Genomic DNA, 13,968 nt, shown 5'->3' on the forward strand with positions numbered 1-13,968 from the left:
GACCGGGGTGAGACACAAACGCAGCCTCACAGGCGAACGTGCTCCATGGATCCAGCTGCTGTAGGGATGCCGTGGAGAATAGCAGACTTTTGCCTTTAATATCGCAGATGGGTTTTTTTCCAGTTTTAAAATCTGTTGCATTTTCATGTCCCTTTTTGATGCTTCTTTATAATCAAAACTATTTTGTGCTCTTTTTGTATGTGTCAGAATGCTAAACAGTAATCTAACAGGATGCAGCAGCTAGCAAAAGTGTTTTAGCACTATGAAAGTATCTCAATAATAAATCCAATGATATTTGTGCAACTGAGAAAATCTGGGACATTAAATTCTTCAAATTAGTTGTTTGGTCTGATCAAGAGTACAACAGATAAAGAGAAACACTTTACGGTCTCGTGGTAACAGAAATGTCAACGTGTTTATGAAAGCCTGAACCTAAAACGTGCTTTTGACTTGGCTCTCAAGTTTTCTGCTCTTTTTGAATTTGGTTTCCAAACGTTTATGACAGATAGAGATGCTGCGCGAGCGATGATGGCTGCTGTCCAGCTGCTAGAGTTCAAAGAGGGAATTTGGCAAATTATACTAAAGAGCATCATCAGGTAAAATTCAAATTCATACCAAAAAATGCATCTTTCTTTTTTTCTTTTGCACCTTTTTGTCTATGAAAACTTTACAACAATACCGCAAAACCCTCATTTAACTTACACTTACAGCAGTAACAAAACAAAAAGCAGTAATGCCGGGATGACTTTATGCTGAAGACTGCCAACGTCACTGATAAACGCAGGCGTGATCATAAGACAAGGATGAGAAGTATAAAATATAGCTGTAAACATTATTGTTTGGTAACCCCTTTATGGCCACCGTGACCCTATTTTGTGCACATTTGAGCAAATTTCAATTTTTTACAGACACTTCTGACCTGATGTAATTGTATTCCTTGGAGGTTAAATTACGTAGTTGTGGTGGAGTGTTAGACAAACCTGGACATATGAAGCTGTTGTGTTTGTTGTGACTTTTTATTGCGACATCTTAATTAGCCGCCACTGTTAGCATTCTTTGATCCTGTACTTGACCTCTTTAACCAACGTGCTTCAACATGCTCAATCATGCTAATCAGTTCAAGATGGCGAGTGAATAATATTATGCTCTTCTTCACCTGTGGTTGGTTTTTTGTGTTAATTAATAATATTAGTCACCAGGTTGTATCTTCTGTTATTGACAGGTTTAAACTAAGATCAATGCTTCAGTGAGTTGAGTTTTTGTGTGTAAGCTTATTTGTGTTCTATCTAACTTAGTACTGTTTTTTTGGGCAGGTGTGAGTCTGCTATGACCAGCACTTAATGGTAGCCAATGCAAGCAAATGTCAGCAAACAGTATTTCTGTGTGACAGCACTGAGTCAGCACTGCACTTCAGGACTTCTGTGACATTTTAGCATGTGACAGTAAAAATATTTTATCGAAAGTAAAACCAGAGGGAAACCAACAGGAGAACCCTTTGTTGTCTTTTAGCTCAAGGATGCTGAATGATGATGTCATAGCGACTGACATGTGGAAATGTGGGTTCACATACTACACAGACTGTTACTAAAAGTTAGTGATGTCAATGTGCTATTTAATTTTGCTCACGCTAGCCATGATTTACTGGCAGGGACTATATTTCCTTGTGGATGCGCACAAGCAAAAAACACAAGGACTAGTTGTTGTTACTACAGAGAGTTTTGGACTATAGAGAGTGCTTTTGTCTGCTTGAAGCATACATGCACAGTTGGTGTCCTTTTAATCTTCTCTCTGTGCAGAGCATGCAGACTTCTGCATAAAGCCTTGTATTCACCCGTGAGGAAACAACTTGCTGAAAGCTGGCACAGTCACATGGCAGTTTATGAAACTGTTACGACTATTAATCTATTGATTTTCTGGACACAAATTATACCATTTTTTTCATGTTCTGGGGAATATTAATCCGACTGTTCTTATAAGTACTGATTTGTGTCCAGGCAGATGTTGTGAATATTTGAGAGGTCGGAGGTATTTGAGAGGCTCTTGTCCAGAGCTGTGAACAAGAACCACGGCACTGTCACAAACTACAGTCTGAGTCTCTCATAGGAAAAAACTTTGTGTTTTAATCATCAGTCATAACTACTGGATTAGGTTTGGTCAATGAAACCTACTCGGTTAAAGCAATGAAGTCTACTCAGTTTATACTAATGAAATAAACACAAATATACAGACCAGTTCTTCATGACTATGTCGTGTTTTGCTACAGGATCAGTGTTACCAAGTGGAAGTCTGTAGACTTATTGATGTACACTACTGTAGTACAAACATGTAACACTGAAGTTCCTGATGGTACCAGTGTGACTGTGGCAGAATCGTATTATTACCTATAATATAGTGCAGAAGGATTAGAGGTGTCTGAGATAAGTGTGGTCAGACATGCCTTGTTTATCCCAGAGGTCAGAGGAAAATGGCCAGACCGCTTCGAGCTGATAGGTAGGGCTGGGCGATATGGCCTAAAATTCATATCGCGATATAATTTGAAGCATGTGCGGTAACGATATATATTGCGATATATTCTTTTCTTCTGTATAACGTATTTTCCACACTATAAGGCACACTTAAAATCCTTTAATTTTCTCAAAAATCGAGAGTGTGCCTTATGTATGAATTCTGGTTGTTCTTACTGTGGCGACCGTGGCATAGGGGGTTGGGAAGCGTATCTGTAACCGGAAGGTTGCCGGTTCGAGCCCTGGGCTCTCTGTCCTGGTCGTTGTGTCCTTGGGCAAGACACTTTACCCTACCGCCTACTGGTGTTGGCCAGAGGGGCCGATGGCGCGAAATGGCAGCCTCGCTTCTGTCAGTCTGCCCCAGGGCAGCTGTAGCTACAACCGTAGCGCCCAAAAGCCCAAGGTGTGCAATACTCAGAGACATGGCCAAGGTAAGAAAGGCTGAAAGACGACCACCACTGAACAAGACACACAAGCTGAAACGTCAAGACTGGGCCAAGAAATATCTCAAGACTGGTTTTTCTAAGGTTTTATGGACTGATGAAATGAGAGTGAGTCTTGATGGGCCAGATGGATGGGCCCGTGGCTGGATTGGTAAAGGGCAGAGAGCTCCAGTCCCACTCAGACGCCAGCAAGGTGGAGGTGGAGTACTGGTTTGGGCTGGTATCATCAAAGATGAGCTTGTGGGGCCTTTTCGGGTTGAGGATGGAGTCAAGCTCAACTCCCAGTCCTACTGCCAGTTTCTGGAAGACACCTTCTTCAAGCAGTGGTACAGGAAGAAGTCTGCATCCTTCAAGAAAAACATGATTTTCATGCAGGACAATGCTCCATCACACGCGTCCAAGTACTCCACAGCGTGGCTGGCAAGAAAGGGTATAAAAGAAGAGAAACTAATGACATGGCCACCTTGTTCACCTGATCTGAACCCCATTGAGAACCTGTGGTCCATCATCAAATGTGAGATTTACAAGGAGGGAAAACAGTACACCTCTCTGAACAGTGTCTGGGAGGCTGTGGTTGCTGCTGCACGCAATGTTGATGGTGAACAGATCAAAACACTGACAGAATCCATGGATGGCAGGCTTTTGAGTGTCCTTGCAAAGAAAGGTGGCTATATTGGTCGCTGATTTGTTTTTGAATGTCAGAAATGTATATTTGTGAATGTGGAGATGCACACACAGATATCCCTCTAAAATAGCTAAAATTAAAAACAAACTAAAAACTACTTCCAAAAACATTCAGCTTTGATATTAATGAGTTTTTTGGGTTCATTGAGAACATGGTTGTTGTTCAATAATAAAATTATTCCTCAAAAATACAACTTGCCTAATAATTCTGCACTCCCTGTACTGCAACAACATGGAAATAGAACAGCTACGAGAGAATTCAGCATTAATGAATCAATGTTACGGAAGTGGAGGAAGCGCAGTTTTTGGCTTTCCCCATATGTGGTTCATCTCTTTGCTATGACTGTCGCCCGGCATAATTTGCAAATAGCCGCTGCGATGCTTTCGACCAAAACAGGCGCAGCTTGATGACATCATCAACATGCGCTATCTCGATAGAGCAATATAGTCAAAAATCTCTATCGTTGGCCAAATTTATATCGTTTCTATCGTATATCGTTTATATCGCCCACCCCTACTGATAGGTAGGCAACATTAACTCAAATAACTGCTTGATGCTGCCAAAGTATGCAGAAGAGCATCTCTGAAGACATAACATGTAAAACCTTGAAACAGATGAACTAACTGGGCCTACAATTCACACAAGTGTTGCCTGCTCTGATGAGGCTGGATTTTTGCAGCAACATTTGGATGGTAGAATCAGAATGTGTTGTTAACAACATGAATACGTGGATCCATCCTGCCTTGTATCAACAGTTCAGGCTGCTGGGAGTGTAATGATGTACAGTAGGGGATGTTTTCTTGGCACACTTTATTGCCAACTGAGCACCCTTTAAACACTCCAGCCTACCTCAGTATTGTTGCTTCTGATGGCGGCTTCCAGCAGGGTAATGTACCATGACACAAAGCTCGAATCATCTCAAACTGGTTTCTTGAACATAATAGTGACTTTCACTGTACTCAAATGGGCTCCACAGTCACCATTCTCAGTCCAGTAAATTATTATTTGGATGTTTTGGGACCAGGGATTCACATCATGGATGTGCAGTCGACAAACGTGCCGAGGTTGTGTGATATTATTTGTCAATACGGACAAAAATCTTTTTGAAATCTTGCCAAAAAGAATTTTGGCAGCTCTAAAGATAAAAGGGGGTTTGAGACTGTACTGACAATGTGTACCTAAAAAAAGTGGCTGGTGAAGATATCAGACTCTTGATTGAAGTCCCTGAATTTTAATAAAAAGTCTACAAAAGATGCTAAAGGATGTGTTATGGAAAATGTATGATCCATGCATACCGATGCATTTTAGTGGAGCTCCATATATGGAAGTATAAGTATAACACTAAATTGTTATCAAGGTAACAGCTGGGAATTCAAATGTTTTACTTGACTAAAAGTCCTAAAAATAAGCTGAATTAGCTTTTTGATGTCATGTTTGATCACAAAGACTAAACCTGGAGTAAAAATTGTTATTAAATGACAGATAATACCAATACTACTGCTACTAATAATACATAATTTTTCCTCACAACAGTTTGAGGGTAAAACGCTTTAAGTCATTCATCAGCTGATTCAATAGTGAAAAATCATAATATGCTTTACTAAGATTGTGGCAGCGTGTGATCCAATTAGTGTGTCAAATATGACGGGGGTATTAAAGAACACTCCTGGCCATATGGAAACTAGATCTGCATCAGTGCCTGATGGAAATGAGCATGTTTAATGCTCCTGCTATGCGATACCATCTGTATATTCTGATTAGACAAACATAATCAGAATTTGATTAGGAACTCTGTCCACAGCCGGGGTCCTTGTTAACCAGGGTGTTAAATAAAGACGAACATTCACGTCCGTCACTCTTTTGAAGCCATCGTGATTCAGAAATGTAGACGTACTTTTCAACTCTGTAAAAACGCTCCGTCCCGTTTCAAAGAGAGAATTACATAACATCCCTCCAGGACGTTACACACTGTGCTATTGTCCAGAACGTTAGCAGACCATGAAATGAATACGCCGTGATAAATTATTCATTATTCCAGCCCCTTTTTATCCATCACATCTCAAAGGAAACCTTGTTGACAATGCAGAACTGGACGGTCCGTGGCTGTGCTCGTTTGTTTTACTTTGAACACCAGCGTTAACAAGCTGAACGTGACATGTTAGATTAATTATGCTGTACAGCAAATGACCCCCAGGGCTGCGGGTGTCATATCATACCTCTCGCTATGTCCCCAGGCCTTGAGATCCAGGCGCTGCTTTACCTGAGAGAGACGAAACCAGATTACTGCCCTCAGGCTGTCTTTGCTTCATCTCTCCACTTTGCAGAAACAAAGCCCAAAAGTGTGGGAGGTCACATAACTGATGTCTGTTTTATGGAAGACGGTGCTGCAAAGACTTGTACCTCTAATGCAGAACTAACTCACAATGTCAGTTAAAGTTTAAGTTGTGGGGATTTGTGCTACTTTCCCTTTTTCTCCAAAGGGAGAAAAACTCCTGAATATTTTTTTAAGTAATGCTAGGAGCGTAGCTCAAGGGATAGCAGTGCTGGATGGGTTGGTCCGACGCTCAGGAAGGAGGAATATTTCAGAGTACGACTTGGTGCAGATTTTAATGGTCTACAAAGGATTGATGTTAAATAATGCAGTAATCCAGTGTAGCCTTATTTTTCGGTTAAATAACGAGACTCAACTTAGAAAATGTTTGCCTCTTTGCATAAAGAAAGAAAACTTCTGCATTTTATCTCAAAACAAAATCATAAGTGTTGGATTGAACATATATTTTCATGGTGTTGTTTTTTCTTTAAAAATATATAATGTATTGTAAAAGCTCGACTCGTTAGCTTGTTACAGGCAGCACTGTAGCACAATGTCTTAGTTTAAAGATTTATCCTTATTTTCTGTGTATCTTTCATTAGACATGTTTAAATGGACACAAGTAGCCATATTCAAAGCCTGATGAATAAAAATGCTTCATATAAACATAGTAATTGGAAGATTCTCACCCAATCACGCTCCATTATATCAAATTTTCCTTCCATTTTTCTTCCAGTCGTTATACAAACTGTTCACATCTGTATGCATGTATGTTTGCACATATTAGAATTAATTATTCTGTTTAAACGCCTGATGCATGAACGCACATCATAATCGGATCACCTTATTTAGGGTCAATTTCAATTTTATTTATACAGTGCCAAATCACAACAACAGTCGCCTCAAGGCACTTTATATTGTAAAGTAGACCCTAAAATAATACATACAGAGAAAAACCCAACAATCATATGACCCCCTATGATCAAGCACTTTGGTGACAGTGGGAAGTCACCACCACTAATTTTAATCACGCTGAAGAGTTTTTACACTACTGCTTTGTTAACATGAAGGAGTGGCATAAATGAACAATTTCGCATTTGGAGGATATCTTGAATGAACAGTCCATGCCTGATGGATTCTTGTCTCTTCATCATCAAAATCATCGGGAAATTTTCTCTGTCTGCATGTCCTGTTCGCAGACATAATACCTCTTGAACTTCCTCAGTTTTAGCAGAACTCACTCAGACTCAACGTTAAACTGGTTCAGTTTTGGAGATCCGGTGTCAACAGTCACCAGTCCACCATGGACCATGGCACCAGTAAGCCATTAAAAGCCATTTTTTAAAAACACACCTTTTTTCCAAGTTGTCTTAAGAGTAGTACCAGAGTCAGCTTGTAGTCAGTTTTAGTTAGTTAGTTCGTTTTTCTTCTGTACGTTGTTCATTTTATTTATTGTCTATTTTATTCATGTTTTAATATTTACTGATTCATTTTTATCTTTTTTCATTTATTTTATTGTTATTTAACTTTCTTTGTCTGTTTAATGTATGTCTTTTAACTTTTATCACTGTTTTTTACTGGAAAGCACTTTGGTCAACCATGTTGTTAAAGTGCTCTATGAATAAAGTTGGATTGGATCAGCATGTGACTCAAACAGCAACTTAACCCTAAGCACACGTTTTATCTTTCCAGTTCTTCTGTTGTAAGATTACACATTCACAAAAACCTCTAACCACAAACCCTACATGGGTTACCAGTGACCTGGTGGTTGTTAAGAGGCTAATCTCACATTAGCTCAGTTGGGAAAATAAATATTTTCTGCTTTTAGCTTTCATGTAAATTTCCTAAAATGCTTATGAAATACATTCTGCATGCAAAGAAGGTCTTTGTGTTATGTCTTGAGGTTGTTCTCCCTGTGCAGGGAGAATGAAGAAGATGATCAATTACAGACTCTGTGGAGAATCCGTCCACTGCGCAGCATGAGATCTTATCTCGTGTTGAATCACATGTGCTGGGAAGTGGATGAAGTCTCCGGCTGGAGCAACGATCAAACAGAATAGGCTTTAGACATTACATATAATCATGAAAAGAAATCACAAAGTGAGAAAGCTTCTTCTTCTTTTGCAATTCTGTATCAAACTCTTCTTAACCCTGAAACTGCTTCAAAGGAAATATAATACATGAGAGTGCAAGACATGACTTTTATAATTTTCACTGTCTGAAGTCAATCTGTCCTTTAAACCCAAATAAACTCTTTAGGTGTTACAGTAAACATGAACGAGAACAGTCGGTTATCTTTATTTGATTTGTCGACTGAGCAAATCAAAATGTGAATTTCCCCATCTGCCGTGGAGATAAATGAATTTCAGTGCAGTGCACAACTTCCAACGATGCATTGACTTGTGTGACGTCGGGTTTTAATTTAGAAAAAAAAAAAAAAAAAAAAAAAAAAAGGCAATGGTGTCTTCATTCGTCCCTCGCGTAAAAATCAAATTAGGTTTATGACAGACATTGTATGCTTCATCTTTGTCCTCTGCCAAAACACAGCCCTCTTTCGTTACAACAACAGTAGATAATTACAGGTTTGTTCTCCAAATCAAATTTTCTGGGGAGAGTGTATAATAGGATCAGAAAAGGCTGACATAGCAGATCCCTGTGGACTCTCTGATAAGATTTTACACTGTAGTGTGTAGAGGACAAAACCCCCATGTTGTCTTGATTGCACACAGCAGCTTGAGCAGGAGCTTCTTTTTGGTCTTTTTCGTCTGGACAGCACAATGCCCTGGACACTCTTCTTTTAAAATAGTGGCTTTAGCTCTTACCGATCAGCTCGGTTTAGTATTAGAACACAATTAATGTAGCCAAAGATACCTGTGGGAGCGTTCACAGTCTGTCTGACCTTGGCTGAAAAAGTGACCCTAAAAGCACCAACATGAAAGTCCTAACTGTGATCACAGTCAGTGTGGCTGTCCACTTAATAGGCTCCTGGGGAGTTGTTAATGTGTTGGCTGGTAAATAACTACTGAAAGGTCCTGGATTTTCTTTCCAGTAGTTCCCTTTCTCTTACCAGCCTCAAGAAAAAAAAAAAAACTTCAGAGGATTAAGAGGGCTTTTTATTCACAAATCTTAGATTTTTCTTCTTGCTTATAAACTCTAAAAGGCCCACAACTGGGAATTTGATTGAACTAACAGCTGCTTTTATGCTGCAAATAAAGACGGCGCATACGACGATGGACAAACCGGTGGTCCAGACTCCATTATCATTCAAGGATATCTTACAGAACAGCATTTTTAGCCAAGACAAAGTCATCATAAAGTCCATACCAAGGTTGTCCTAAAGTCACTTTTGCTCAACAGTCACTGCCAGCCTTAGCAAACAAAATGTCTTATCCCAGCCTCATCTGAATGACATGGAGATAATTATCGAGGTGGGCCTCATCGGAATTCATTAGAAGCCCCTTTCTCTATGAGACAATGTGACTATTATGTCAAAATCCCTGTCAGCTATTTTTATCATATCTGCCGCAGATCTAGTTGTCAGTGAATTCATAGGGAGGTAATTACCTCACGCTCAGGAAGAAAGGGTGGAGACGGCCAGACGGAGGGAGGGGAGGCTTGGCGCAAACCAACACCCCAGGGTTGTCTGACTAGGGGAGCAGGAAGACAGTTAAAATGTATGAGATAAAAATCAGGGAGACAAGGAAATTTATGACTGCTGTGTCACCCCAAAGAGAGCTGTTGTGGAAAGCTAAATGTCAGCAGAGGCTATGAGTTTGATTAACCTCATTTCCAAGAACAAAATTGAAGGGAAACTGTGAGCAGTTGCAATTCAGGTGTTACACTTTTTAGCCCTGAATTGCGTATTCATTATATGTTTTTGTCACTTTTGTCACTGGGGATCACACGGCTCAGTCTGTTCCCCAGTTACCACCTCTGATCTACAAGGCAGTGGACTGAATGGTGTTTAGACTTAATGTTAGAGACTGGGTGATAGGGTGGCTCGATCATTCAGATGAGACTTGGAATAAAGCTGGTGTTCTCCCACATTGTTAGATGCTAATTGAGGGAGCTCAGTCATCTGATTAGGATGCCTCCTGACCTCAGTAATCACTTTGCTGCTGAGTTTGGGCCTCGGTTACTCATTCTGGGTCATGCTGAATAAAACATTACGTTAGCCAATTTCAGTTTCAGAAAGGAAGATTATGCACAGTATCGGCTATAGTGAGTCTTAAATCACAAGTCCTTAGCCAGTGAGTGTGCACTCACAGTTCATCACATTTCCAAACATCAAAATGGTCACAGTCTTGAGCTTGTTTAAGGTTCCAAAATGTTCCAGGTAAAAAAGTAGTTTCATTATTTTGTGCTTTTGCATTGTGAGAAAAAAAAAAATCAACCATCTGTTTTTTTTGGGTTTTTTTCTTGGCCTTGTCCACACTTCAGTTGATGTCCCACAGAAAAACTGCTTTTTGGAGTTCTGTGAAAGTTTCACAAACCTTTAAAGTCAGCATAAATACAGTAATTATTTACTCGCACTTCAAGTTGTCAGTAGTTTAACATGTCTCCTCTATAACTGTGCCCTGTGAGGAAAAGGCTTTTTTTTCGCAACATGACTTTTAGCTTCGGGTGATCAATGGAAAAAAAACTTGTGAGGAAGGCTGAAAGTGGCACAGTGTGTTTGCATATGATGCTGCAGTCCACGTCCTTATGCACTTATAAAATGCCAGTCAATCAAATCATTTCTCAGTGGCACATACTGATTTTTATTGGCACAAACGCCACTGCTATATTAAATACAAAATCATGGAATAATGGAATGATATTTTGTAATGATTGTGAAGGCACATGTTTGAAATGTTTGAAATAAAAATGAACTGAACTGAACTGAAATATATTATAGACATATCGCATATGAACTATAAAAGACAGGTGTTGTTATTTTTCCTTACACCACTGTTGGTTTACAGAATCAAAATTAGAAACATCTCATCTCAGACTGGTGCTGAAAAACAAGACTCTAGTTAATGTTGGTCAGACTATTACAGTTCCTTATTGGGTTGTTCCAGTAAGGAGAAGAAGTGTTTGTAGTTTTTATCTGCAGATAAAAAACAAAAACAAAACAAAAACTCAAAGAAATTACATTTCCCACCCAAGCACTGATTTGCACAGTCAAGAACATAAAACATCTGGAAAACAAACTGTGGAAATAAAGAAATTATTTTACTGCTACAATTTATCCTTTATCATTAACATTGCATTAAACTGTTTATTACAGCTACTGGTATCAGATTAACATTTTATTACAGGTGCAGCTATAATCATTGTACACACACATTGCATGTTGTGCTCATTAAGAATTGATGCTCAGTCTATTGAAGGTTTCAAGCTTCGTTTGGCGTGATGTCCCGACGAGCTATTGTGTAAGTGACTTGGAGCAATGGAAGGCTAAACAGCATTCACGCTTACAGACATATGATTTAAACATAGGCCAGGCCGAAGGCCAGGAATTCATTTAGCTTCTAACTGCATTTGCCTAGTAACAAGTGACAGAAGAAGAGTCAAGAAAATGTAAGATAAGATAAGATAAGATAGAACTTTATTAATCCCTCGGGTGGGTTCCTCTGGGAAATTCGACCATGTAAAGTGTAAATGTAAAGTCCCCACTAGAATGAGTTTAATTACCATGTATGGAAGAATGTGCTAGAAAGAGGAACGTCTCTGTCTATTTTAGCTATTTTTAATTGATCATTTACTGTAACTGATGCATATTATGTTCATTTGTGATGCACAAGGGGTTGAACCCTGACATGAATAAAATCATTCTGAAATGAGCTGTTTGGCGAAGATCTATGCTGATGTGTTGCAGTGTACAGCTTCCCACACGTGTGCTCAATAAAATCATCGTTTGACTGAACTCTTCTGGGCCAGTGTTGGTTTGTTCAATATTTTGAATCGGAACAAAACTTAGTCTAAATATTAATACAAGACAAACATTTCAAAGAACTATTTGCAGTTCTAATGTCAGGGCTCTGTGTGCGGACAGGCGGAGATGAGGATCCAAATGCAGGACTTGGAGATGGAATTGTAACTGAAAACCTCAGCTTTATTGCGGTCACGAAACAAAAACAGAAACAGATATCAAACCGTGAAAACACAAATTGGAACACAGGCAATTCTGAGGGTATGACGCGACACTAAACAAAGGCAAACACAGGGCTTATGTACACAGGGGAGTAATCAGGGAATGGAAAACAGGAGGGAGACACAGCTGGGAGAGATTAGGGCTAACGAGACAGGGGAGCAGTAAAACTGCATCACACATGAACATAAACCTTCAAAGTAAAACAGGAAACAAGACACACTTTACTAAGACACGGACTTGACAGAGAGAGACAGACTTGACGCTGAACTAAACCTACAATAATAATAATAATAATAATAATAATAATAATAATAATAATAATAATAATAATCAAACCAGTATCACTAAATAATCAGAATAGAAATCATAATCTAGAGAAATACCAAAAACATAAGAAACTGAAAATGCTGGGTCAGAATGACCCAGAACCGTGACATTGAATTTATCCTGAATGAACTGACATGAACAAACAGAGTTACAGTTTTAGTTGTTTTGGTCAGAAAAAACTAAACAAAACAGATTTCACTGTTCTCTAGTGCGTCCCTATGTTGGAAAGCAAAGAAATGTAACTTTACAACCTAAAAAGCATGTTGGGCAACGCAGTCTCCATTCTTACCACTTGCTCCACACTGCCTGTTATGCATACCTCCTCCTTCCCATTTCCACCTAATTTAGCTTGCCTAGGGCGTTTCTATTGAAGTCTCCATCAGCCATCAGCTCATTCTGCTTAACCACGGTCAGCGTACAGACTCCAGGGGGGTCCTGTCACTATCTTTCTCCACCATGCCTCTCATCAGAGTCTAACTGCCAAAGTTCTTCAGTTTTGCAAAAAACAGATAGCTAATATAGATAGATGGATAATTTCAGATTTGACTACTGTTCTGACTTAATGAATGTATAAATACAGCAGTAAAATATGTGTTTTTCATTAATTTCTGAATAGCCCAGCTTATAAGTTGACATCGAGTGACTGACATTAAAGGAAGAAAATGCTTGATTTCGAGCATCCATAGATCTTTTGACCATCTTGTGCTCAGCGCAAAAGCAGTGGATTGGACACATAAATGGGTGATAAGACGTCATAATGCTCTTATATTAGTGACTTCACTAAATGTAAACAAATTGCTGTTAATCTTATACCAGGTGATTTTATTCAGACACTCACTGTATTTTAAGAATCCAAAATCAGCTTAACTCTCAAGTTAATTGGGGAATAATATTATGTAAGTATTAGATATTAAGCGTCTTTTGGGTCCAAATGTTCCTTCAAGTCCCTACTGAACACCCACACTGAAACCTTAATCAGTTGGAGACTGTCAAACTATGAGGTTTTTAAAAATTTGCTTAAAGAGGTGCAAAAAAAAAAAAAAAAGAGGAAAAACGATCGGACCTGAGTTTAAATAAACTGTACAAAGAACTGTGACCAATAACTTCTCATTTGTTTTTAGCTTCTTCCAGTATAAACATTCTGCAGCCACAGTCGTGTTGTACAGATTTTTTAAGGCTTTCATTACAGGGCACAGCAATGGATGGAGCAGAAATAATGGTCTTTACACCAGCCAAGCAGCAGCCTGCTGCAGATCTGCTCATTTTCATAACGTGGAAGAGAAAGAATTGGTTATCCTGGCTTATTTCATCACATCCCCTCCATCACCAGTCAGGTGAGACAGCATTTTAATTAACCTGAGTGACATCAAATGATCACATTTATCATGTAGACATTCACCATGCGCCCAAGGGCTGTTTGAGACAGAACGGGGGGGCTCTTTACTGTTGTGTCTTAATGTGGAGGGAAAATAAGCTGATGTTTATTACTTAGCATTTATTTTAATACATAAAACAAGCCTGTGGAGTATTTTGCCCGACCAGACTTTTTAGCTGATTGC

The sequence above is a fragment of the Rhamphochromis longiceps genome, linkage group LG6, assembly GCF_057381845.1.
Source record: "Rhamphochromis longiceps isolate RC_006_pf linkage group LG6, R_longiceps_female_GT1.1, whole genome shotgun sequence".
Lineage (NCBI taxonomy): Eukaryota > Metazoa > Chordata > Actinopteri > Cichliformes > Cichlidae > Rhamphochromis > Rhamphochromis longiceps.